The 11,056-nt window shown below is 46.9% G+C and overlaps 1 long non-coding RNA gene across 1 annotated transcript; it reads right to left on the bottom strand.

Annotated features, from left to right (window-relative positions):
• Positions 1-4,278: 4,278 nt before the first annotated feature.
• On the bottom strand, positions 4,279-10,166 carry LOC144952787 (uncharacterized). The gene is made up of 3 exons (XR_013640690.1): positions 9,800-10,166; positions 6,727-6,799; positions 4,279-5,930 (listed from the first exon to the last, which is right to left on the bottom strand). It is a non-coding gene; the product is annotated as an uncharacterized LOC144952787 (long non-coding RNA).
• Between the last annotated feature and the right edge of the window lie 890 nt (positions 10,167-11,056).

The raw sequence follows: 11,056 nt of genomic DNA, 5'->3' as shown, positions 1-11,056 counted from the left end.
TAAATTCCTCTTGATATGCAAATTCTTTTGTCAAGGCGCCCTTCCCCCCCCCCCTTCCAACCCAGCTTATATATATGCTCCAAGCACGTGTGCTGTTTCATTCAGACTCTGTCGCCTCGACAGACCTGGTTTCACCTGAGGACGGCTGCTTGCGTTGTGGCCAAAACGTCGTGGGAATTATTTTATTGTTTTATTTTTATTATTTTATTACTTCCCTTCTATGTGACTTTACCGAAAGAACCAAGAAGATGAACCTTACACTTATTACTACACCGCATTACACTTATTACTACACACATTACACTTATTACACATTATTCTTATTATAACATTATACTCGTTATAACATATTATAATTACGGCTTTGTGTCAATGAGAGATTTGGAGGTTTGTTGACTGCACTTAATCAAACAAACTTCGTAACATTTGAAATGTAATGCAATGCAACACAGAGAGTCGGTCAACACAATTGACGCATCGCCTGGCTGATTGCGTTCTTCCACAGATTGCTAAACTAAGCGAGAGAATTGAAGCGAACGCCATCAGGCGAGGGCAGGAGGCAAGGCCCCGCGTTGTAAAGTTCCAACGTGGACATCGCTTCCATGCTCGCTGCTACTCAATTGACATCCCTACGAGAGAGAGCGCGAGGCTCTACCTCGGTATACAACAACAACCACCACATCCACCACCACATCCACCACCACATCCACCACCACAACAACCACCACAACCACCACATCCTCCACCACAACCACAACAACCACCACAACCACCACTACAACCACCACAACCGCGATGAAAATTTCTCACCTCGAATTTCAGTGTGAGCACGGAGATGCAACAGTCACGCAGCAGCAGGCCGTGACGTCACTTCCAGGGTACAAGACACGCCCCTCCCGCAATGAGCGTCTCTTAACTTAAAAAATTATGTTAATGAGCCCCGCCAATACGTGGAGGGGTGGGGTGCGCGTGCTGAACCCGTCGCAATGAACTCGCGACGGCTTTCACGAATAAATTATGTTAATGAGGTGCCAGTCACTGGGCGTGGCTTTGCCCAAATAAGGATTGGCATTGGAAGATATCGTCTTCTTAGGTTTTTTCGGTAAAGTCACGTAGAAAGTAAAATAAAATAAAAACAAAAATCACGACGTTTCGGAGGCAACACAAGTCTCCGTCATCAGGTGGGACCGTCACAGCCAGATTAGCTGTATCAAGTGAGGCAATGATTCAAGATGTAATCCCTTAAAAGCGAGTTGAGGGGGGAGGGAGAGGGAGGGGGGAGCTCATCAGACTATGGTAGCCAATGAAAGGAACGTATCGGGAGGGAGGGGGGGCGAGGCCAAAAGGGTGGGCGATGGACGTGGAAGCGCTTGTGCCCAAGCGGCCAATTACTGCACACGCCAACACAATGGAGCGATTGTGCGCAAGCGGCCAGCCACTGCACCCGCCAACACAATGGGCAGAGAGGAGGAGGGGGAGGTCTAATACACATGATAGACAAAAGAACGAAAATGATGATGGGTACAAACTTAGGGGGAGCTCATCAGACTATGGTAGCCAATGAATGGAACGTATCGGGAGGGAGGGGGGGGGGCGGGGGGGGGGGGCGAGGCCAAAGGGTGGGCGACGGACGTGGAAGCGCTTGTGCGCAAGCGGCCAATTACTGCACACGCCAACACAATGGAGAGAGAGGGGGAGTGGGGGGTCTGATACACATGATAGACAAAAGAACGAAAATGCCCATGTTTATACCAATGCTGGCTGAACAATGAAGAGAGTACTGTTAAAATAACTGGGGATGTTAACACTTGGTAAAGTACAGTAAAATAGTGCCTGTCAGATAAGATGGTCCAAAAAATTTGTGATTAAGTCTTTTTGGACCATCTTATCTGACAGGCACTATTTTACTGTACTTTACCGAGTGTTAACATCCCCAGTTATTTTAACAGTACTCTCTTCATTGTTCAGCCAGCATTGGTATAAACATAGGCATTTTCGTTCTTTTGTCTATCATGTGTATCAGACCCCCCCTCCCCCTCTCTCTCCATTGTGTTGGCGTGTGCAGTAATTGGCCGCTTGCGCACAAGCGCTTCCACGTCCGTCGCCCACCCTTTGGCCTCGCCCCCCCCCCCCCCCGCCCCCCCCCCCCTCCCTCCCGATACGTTCCATTCATTGGCTACCATAGTCTGATGAGCTCCCCCTAAGTTTGTACCCATCATCATTTTCGTTCTTTTGTCTATCATGTGTATTAGACCTCCCCCTCCTCCTCTCTGCCCATTGTGTTGGCGGGTGCAGTGGCTGGCCGCTTGCGCACAATCGCTCCATTGTGTTGGCGTGTGCAGTAATTGGCCGCTTGGGCACAAGCGCTTCCACGTCCATCGCCCACCCTTTTGGCCTCGCCCCCCCTCCCTCCCGATACGTTCCTTTCATTGGCTACCATAGTCTGATGAGCTCCCCCCTCCCTCTCCCTCCCCCCTCAACTCGCTTTTAAGGGATTACATCTTGAATCATTGCCTCACTTGATACAGCTAATCTGGCTGTGACGGTCCCACCTGATGACGGAGACTTGTGTTGCCTCCGAAACGTCGTGATTTTTGTTTTTATTTTATTTTACTTTCTACGTGACTTTACCGGAAAAAACCTAAGAAGATGATTCCTTGCAGTCACGAAAGCTTCAAATCTAGAATGGAAGATATCGGTTGCGGCCGAGCGGAAGTGACGTCAGGAGGTGGGCGAATACCTTGGTGACATGACGTCACTAGCGAAGCACACCTCCCCCTGACGTTTGACGTCGATGAGGTCACGCTGAGCGGCGACGTCAGAGAGCGGGGTCAGAGTTCAAGTTTGTTGACAACAGTGGAGCGGCAGTGTCGTGGTGAGCGCTGCGCTCCGCACCGACCAGCCGAGTTCCATTCCCGCTCGTGGCCAACACCGCCAGTGACGACTTTCTGAACCGGTCCTGAGCCTCCCCTACGTCGACTCAGCCTCAAACGAGTACCCGGTGCGGTGTGTCAACATCGCCACTGGGGAGACAAAGGCGGCCGGGCGTGGTGCTGGCCACCCACCCCCTCGTGTGCCGTCCCACCCTTAATAGGTGCTCGCTAACAGCACTTGCCCCTGCAGTCTGTACGGGGGATCGTTGTCTTTGTGTGTTGGGAGCAAGTTTGTGTGGCGTGTAGCCTTGGGAGTTGAACGGGCGACTGCTGGTACTGACAGTCGTTGACTGCGGTTGGACAGACGCTGATAGACAGACACACACAGACAAGACAGGCGGACAGACACAGACAAGAGGAACACAGAGACACAGAGACGACATAGACAGAGACAGGCAGAGAGAGAGAGACACAGAGGCGAACAGAGACACAGACGGACAGAGAGATGTTGAATCGAACTCACTGAACTCGCTCCATTGAAAGAGATTCCTCGATCTTTGCCCATCCCCGGAAGTCGTTCTCGTTTCTATTTATTTCATTGTGTGTGGTGTGTAGTGTAATCAATGTGGGATATCGATGTACACGGATATGAACAAGATCAGCAGACAAGACGTCTTTCGTACTCTTTGGTTCTTTCGGTAAAGTCACGTAGGTAGAACAAGTAAAATAATAATAAATAAATCACGACGTTTGGATCGCAACACGAGCGGTCGTCCTCAGGCGAAAACATCCAGACATTGTCGCGGCAGAAGTCACGTGAGCTACAGCTGAGCATTGTTGTAATGCGGTGGGCTCACTCGAAATTGATTTCTGTAAGACGAAGGTACTTTGAAAACCCACTGGCGATGCTCTTTTATATAAGCGCACAACTTGATCTATCTGTATTCTTAGTTCTTTCTTAAAATTATTCATTTTGATTTCATTTTTTACCTACGTGACTTTACAGAAAGAACTAAGAATATGAATCCTTGCAGTCACGAAAGCTTCAAATCTAGAATTAATCTGTGATGAATGCTGCACTTTCCGTCGTTTTCATGCAGGGGGCGCTATAACCCTACGCGCCCCCTGCATGAACGACGGAGGCACAGGGACAGACGTTCGATCACGTTGGAATCGATCTGCAGACGGCGGTCTTCTCGCACGGCCAGCTCTGTCGCCTCATCTCAATCCCGCGATCCCAACCAGGTGAAAGTCCGCATCGAACCGAATCCCCGGCAAGGCCACCTACTTAACGACGAGAGAAAATTCACACGAAATGTCGTTTTCAATTAAGTCTTCCAGATGTAAAATTGTATTGAAGAAACACAATTCAAAACATAATACAATTCAAAGTTGTTTCATTTTAAAACTTCAAAACGGAGCATTGGGAGTTGGCGTGGATGCGTCGTTCGTGTGCAATTTTTTCGTGACTTTCCTGGCCCAAGGCCGTAAATGGTTGTGAGGGGCACCGCAGGCAGTCAGGCTTGCTTCACCCCATGGTTGTCAACATCCAGACGTTAATCGGCAAGGGCCATTTCTCGTCCCAATTCGACAAAATCTACGTCAACACGTAATACAAAATTATAATTCGTGTTGTTGAGAATGTATCTCCTCTACGTGTAACTTTTGGGTGGTATGCCTTGTAATTGATGAATGATCCGAGTGTGCTCCCTATTTCAAAGACAATGAGTTGCTCCAGAGAAAGATGCTTCCTGAAAACACAAAAATACCCTTTGACCTGTATCACAAGAACAATGAGTCTCACCTGAGTTATCTGTACAGGTTACTTGCAAAACACACACTGTGTCCTAACATCACTTATTCAATGTTTGACCCTCATAGACAAAAGGTTGCATGTACGCACACAATCAGACAAGTATTCATTGTAACTTATTGACAGGCATATGATCAAAATTGAATTACTGCACTGAAATATACTGCATCAGGTTACATCCTATTAACTAGAAGCTAATTAAAAAAATACGCACCGTCTATGCATGTACAACATACTAATGCACCATTCAAAACGAGTCGACCATTGCATGCTGGCATCTGGGTAAAAATTTAGCAAATTCTAAACATTACCTACAAACTCCACAACTGAGATGCCACATCAACCATCGCCCCCTACTGACAGGCTCTTGTCCACATGCAGGCCGGTAAAGGGCCACCACCTTGTGCCACACAGGGGCAGCTGCTACTTGGGGATGCTCTTCGAGTGTTTGAGACGAGATACGATGCAAAACTCCGAATTGCCGAGGCAATTAAGCAAGGACAATATAAATGCAATTGATAACAGTGAATGCTTGGGAGCTTATTGGCATTCGCTCCTGGTTAGAGATCTACCCAACACACAGGTTCACAAAGACTGGCCGCTCTTACCCTGCAGGTTGAACCTAGGAATTGAGTGTTCAACTTCACATTCTTGTCATTAAAAGCCTGTGACAAAGGTGCATCTACTGGAGCGACATCGTCTCAGGCTTACACATCTACCGTGTCTCCAATTGACTTTGTATTGTCTCGGAGGAAGTCCACCCACACCTCCACTTCCACAAACTGCTGGGAGTTGCCTCGCTCTGCCTCACAGTCAGGATTCTTCTCCTGCTTCACGTTGCCTCCATCAATGTGAAAGTCCGATTTTGGAATTTAATCTTCATTTTCACATTTTACCTTCACTTCTTCGCTCTTCACCATCACCTCTTCACATTTCACCTTCACCTCTTCATATTTCACCTTGTTACCTTTAAAAGTGTCCAAGCTGGGATTGTCATCCGGTTCTTGTTTGATGAGGGATGGGCTCATTGCGGCACTGACTTTCACAAGCTGATTTCACACTCCACTGCTAGTGGATCTTCTGATGCTTGTGTGTTCTCTGGTGTATTTGAGTGAACATCGCCACGTGTCTTGAGTGAACACCGCCACGCGTCTAGAGTGAACACCGCCACACGTCCAGAGTGAACTCCGCCACGTGTCTTGAGTGAACACCGCCACGTGTCTTGAGTGAACACCGCCACGCGTCTAGAGTGAACATCGCCACGCGTCTAGAGTGAACTCCGCCACGCGTCTAGAGTGAACATCGCCACGCGTCTAGAGTGAACTCCGCCACGCGTCTAGAGTGAACACCGCCACGCATCTAGAGTGAACACCGCCACGCGTCTAGAGTGAACACCGCCACGCGTCTAGAGCGAACACCGCCACACGTCTAGAGCGAACACCGCCACGCGTCTAGAGTGAACACCGCCACACGTCTAGAGTGAACTCCGCCACGTGTCTAGAGTGAACACCGCCACGCGTCTAGAGTGAACACCGCCACGCGTCTAGAGTGAACACCGCCACGCGTCCAGAGTGAACTCCGCCACGTGTCTAGAGTGAACTCCGCCACGCGTCTAGAGTGAACACCGCCACGCGTCTAGAGTGAACACCGCCACGCGTCTAGAGTGAACACCGCCACACGTCCAGAGTGAACTCCACCACGTGTCTAGAGTGAACTCCACCACGTGTCTAGAGTGAACTCCGCTACGTGTCTAGAGTGAACTCCGCCACGCGTCTAGAGTGAACACCATCACGTGTCTAGAGTGAACTCCGCCACGCGTCTAGAGTGAACACCGCCACGTGTCTAGAGTGAACTCCGCCACGCGTCTAGAGTGAACACCGCCACGCGTCTAGAGTGAACACCGCCACACGTCCAGAGTGAACTCCGCCACGTGTCTAGAGTGAACTCCGCCACGTGTCTAGAGTGAACACCGCCACGCGTCTAGAGTGAACACCGCCACGCGTCTAGAGTGAACACCGCCACGCTGTTGACGAGCCTCACCTTGTTGTTATTGTTGTTGTGGGCAAGTCGCTTCTGAAAACAAGAGCGGTATATCAGCTCAAGCGGGTGTGGCCTGGTAAAAAAAATGGAAAAAAAACCTATTAAACTTAGAGTCAGCTAACATAACAGTCAACACCCTACCTGGTTGATAACGTTCTTCCAAAGATTGCTCAATTTGAGAGAGAGACACGGAGACACATAGACAGACACATAAGCAGAGAGAGAGAGATGACACAAAGACACACAGAGAGAGACACAGATATAGACACACAGAGAGAGATGACACAGAGAGAGACACACATAGGCACACAGAGAAACAACGCCTCTGTGTTGAGGCCTTAAATAGAGAGAGGGGGGGGGTAGAGAAGGGGGTAGAGAAACTAGCACGTCAATGCAAGGCCGTAGCCATGGAGTCAACATTGGGGGGGACCAAATCTTCCACGGGTCTGGGGTCCCCCCCCCAGAAAAATATCTAAATTTGAAAACTATTTTCCTGCCATTTCCTCCCTAAAATATTTTTAAAAGTTCACTAGCACATGGCATGGACTTTGTTTTATTTGATACAATAATGTCTAATAGGGTATTGTAATACATTGCTCTGTTTTTTCTTTTTTACCTTTCTTGTTTCATAGTATGTAATGGCAGAGATTAGGGATTCATAAAGTACAACGCAATCCTATAAACAGGAATCTATGCATTGTTATATGAAGACAAGTCCAGATTTCGTGGCCAAGGTTTAGCAAATTGTTGTCTTTATTAACAGAGCATCACAATTATTATTTACAAATAATTTTACAGAAACATATTGGGGGGCATATTTGATTATTATACGTATTATAACATATTATAACATTATAATTATGACATATTATACTTATTATAACATTATAATTATTATATATTATAACATAATATTATACTTATTATAACATGTTATAATGACGGCCTTGTGTCAATGAGAGACTTGGAGGTTTGGAGACTGCACAGAGAGAGAGAGAGACACTTAATGTAATGCAACACAGAGAGTCGGTCAACACACCAACTCACGTACTCTTAGGTTTTGTCGGTAAAGTCACCACGTAGGTAAAAAATGAAATTAAAATTAATGAAAGTAAAGCTTAATAACCAGGCTACAGTCTACATTATAGACTGCCAGTACACTCACCCAGCTTAATAACCAGGCTACAGTCTACGTTACTACGTTATAGACTGCCAGTACACTCACCCAGCTTAATAACCAGGCTACAGTCTACATTATAGACTGCCAGTACACTCACCCAGCTTAATAACCAGGCTACAGTCCACATTATAGACTGCCAGTACACTCACTTCAGTCCTCGGACTGGTTTACAGCAGCGTCCTGCATTGAGTTTTTATTGTAAGATTTCTGTTTCGGCCAATTAATGATGACGAGTGTTAATACAAGTGGGAGAAAACCGGAGCACCCGAGAAAAACCCACGCCATGTGCGTGGTGGCAACACTCTATCCCTGCACAGATGGAAACAGGTGGCAATTAATCCGCTGGCCAAAGGCTAGATTATGGACCGGGCCAGTGGGGCCAGTGCCCCGGGGCTGCCAGGGGGGGGCCTCCAAGCCTCAGGCCGCTAGGTGTGTCGCCCAAGTCTTCCGAAGGAAGTTGAACGCCAGGGCCCTCAGTGCGCACAGCGCAAGCCGACCACTGGCCCCTGGGTGGCTATAGCGTGAGCTAACCACTAGGGCCCCCCAGACCCCTCAGTGCTTACAATGTGAGGGCCCCTTAGACCATTTGGTGTTTAAAACGTAACCTGACAACTAGGGTCCCTGGGCCCCTCGACACCTACAGTGTGAGTGTCCCAGGGCCCCTCCACGCTTAAATCATGAGCTGACCACTAGGGCCCCCAGGCCCCTCGGTGCACACATCGAGCGTAACACCTGGGCCCCTTGGTACATACAGTGCATGCCTAAAACGAGAGCCTCTGGACAACCGAGCCACTGGTCGGCACGCTAAAATATAAAATATAAATTTTCAAATTTTCTTTGTGGATTTCACACCTGATGATGATTTCTTGTGTTGCAGTCGAAACGTCGTGAGAATTTTTATTGTTTTATATTTATATTATTTTATTATTACCAAGTTTGCAGTCGATACCACTTTGGGAAGTGGGTTAAAATTAATTTTAGAACTTTCGTGACTGCAGGGATTATTATTTGTTTCTTTCGGTTAAGTCACGTCTAAAGATAAAATAATAAATTAAATTAAATAATAGAATACGACGTTTCGATTGCAACACAAGCAATCATCATCAGGTATAATGAAATAGCGACATAAAATCTAACCAGAAAACTATAGACAGACATATTAGCAGACAGATATCACCAAGATACATAGCGAGAGCAACACAGGTAACAGAGAGGGGTGATCGTCTCTGTGTGGTGGCCTTAAATAGACAGAGGGGGGGGGGGGCGGAGGCAGAGAGAGGGAGGAGGGTTAGAGAAAAAATTAGCATATCAATGAGTGGTCAACAGACGTGGTGCTGCGAATGCGATGGCACGGCAAGCAAGCCTGAACATCAGGAGAAGGACACACTAAAATTAAATAACCTAGTAAAATATCGAAATGTAATGTAATACAACACAGAGGGTCGGTCAACACACAATTAACGCATAGCCTGGTTGATTACGTATTTCAAAGATTGCTAAGTTAGAATTTAAGTGTGAACAATCTAAAGAGAGGACACAGGCAGAGAAAACAAGTCGCCAGAGAGAGAGAAAAAAGATAAGCTTAAAACTTCCCCGTAGAAGTGGTTCAATCTTAATTTTAGAACTTTCGTGACTGCAGGAATTATTATTTGTTTCTTTCGGTTAAGTCACGTCTAAAGATAAAATAATAAATTAAATTAAATAATAGAATACGACGTTTCGATTGCAACACAAGCAATCATCATCATGAAATAGCGAAACAAATAATAATGGGTTAAAATTGAGTTACAAGATTTGAGGATACAACAACAGACAGAGTGGGCTAATAGAAGGCGCGTAATAAAAAAAAAACCGAAAACAGGCTGGAACAACGAGGACGTCCAGAATAAGTACCTGCTCGATCGAGACCCAAACATTCCTCCTTGTAGACACGAGTGGTGTAACCATCATCTGCATCAGAACATCAAAAGGCCGCTGCACACGTCTCGATTATAAACGGCTTAGACTCCGCCCTCGGCCCCGCACCCCTTCTGGATATTCCAGAATGCCTTGCCCACAGGTGCAATTGACAGAACGGAATTGTACCCCTAATGACATTGTCTACCAATCTCCTAGCGACACGCGCTACAGTGACTCATTCAATGTCAATAGACGTAATAATGCCATAAGAGGAATAGGCAGGGATTCTCCTGTAGATACAACTGGTTCTTCATGTTCTACAGATGTAGATGCCACTGGGTTTTGACGTTCTGCAGATGTAGATGCCACTGGTTCTTCACGTTCTGTAGATGTAGATGCCACTGGTTCTTCTCGTTCTGTAGATGTAGATACCACTGGTTCTTCTCGTTCTGTAGATGTAGATGCCACTGGTTCTTCATGTTCTGCAGATGAAGATGCCACTGGTTCTTCACGTTCTGCAGATGTAGATGCCACTGGTTCTTCACGTTCTGCAGATCTAGATGCCACTGGTTCTTCACGTTCTGTAGATGTAGATGCCACTGGTTCTTCACGTTCTGCAGATCTAGATGCCACTGGTTTTTTTCGTTCTGTAGATGTAGATACCACTGGTTCTTCTCATTCTGCAGGTGTAGATGCCACTGATTCTTCACGTTCTGCAGATGTAGATGCCACTGATTCTTCACGTTCTGCCGATGTAGATACCACTGGTTCTTCACGTTCTGCAGGTGTAGATGCCACTGATTCTTCACGTTCTGCCGATGTAGATACCACTGGTTCTTCACGTTCTGCAGGTGTAGATACCACTGGTTCTTCTCGTTCTGCAGATGTAGATGCCACTGGTTCTTCACGTTCTGTAGATGTAGATGCCACTGGTCCTTCACGTTCTGTAGATGTAGATACCACTGGTTCTTCATGTTCTGTATATCTAGATACCACTGGTTCTTCACGTTCTGCAGATGTAGATGCCACTGGTTCTTCTCATTCTGCAGATGTAGATGCCACTGGTTCTTCACGTTCTGTAGATGTAGATGCCACTGGTTCTTCACGTTCTGTAGATGTAGATGCCACTGGTTCTTCTCGTTCTGTAGATGTAGATACCACTGGTTCTTCTCATTCTGCAGGTGCAGATACCACTGGTTCTTCTCGTTCTGTAGATGTAGATACCACTGGTTCTTCTCATTCTGCAGATGT

Source organism: Lampetra fluviatilis, chromosome 70 (genome assembly GCF_964198595.1).
Source record: "Lampetra fluviatilis chromosome 70, kcLamFluv1.1, whole genome shotgun sequence".
Classification (NCBI taxonomy): domain Eukaryota; kingdom Metazoa; phylum Chordata; class Hyperoartia; order Petromyzontiformes; family Petromyzontidae; genus Lampetra; species Lampetra fluviatilis.
The sequence above is the reverse complement of the archived record's forward strand: the minus strand, read 5'-3'. Positions and strand labels throughout refer to the sequence as shown.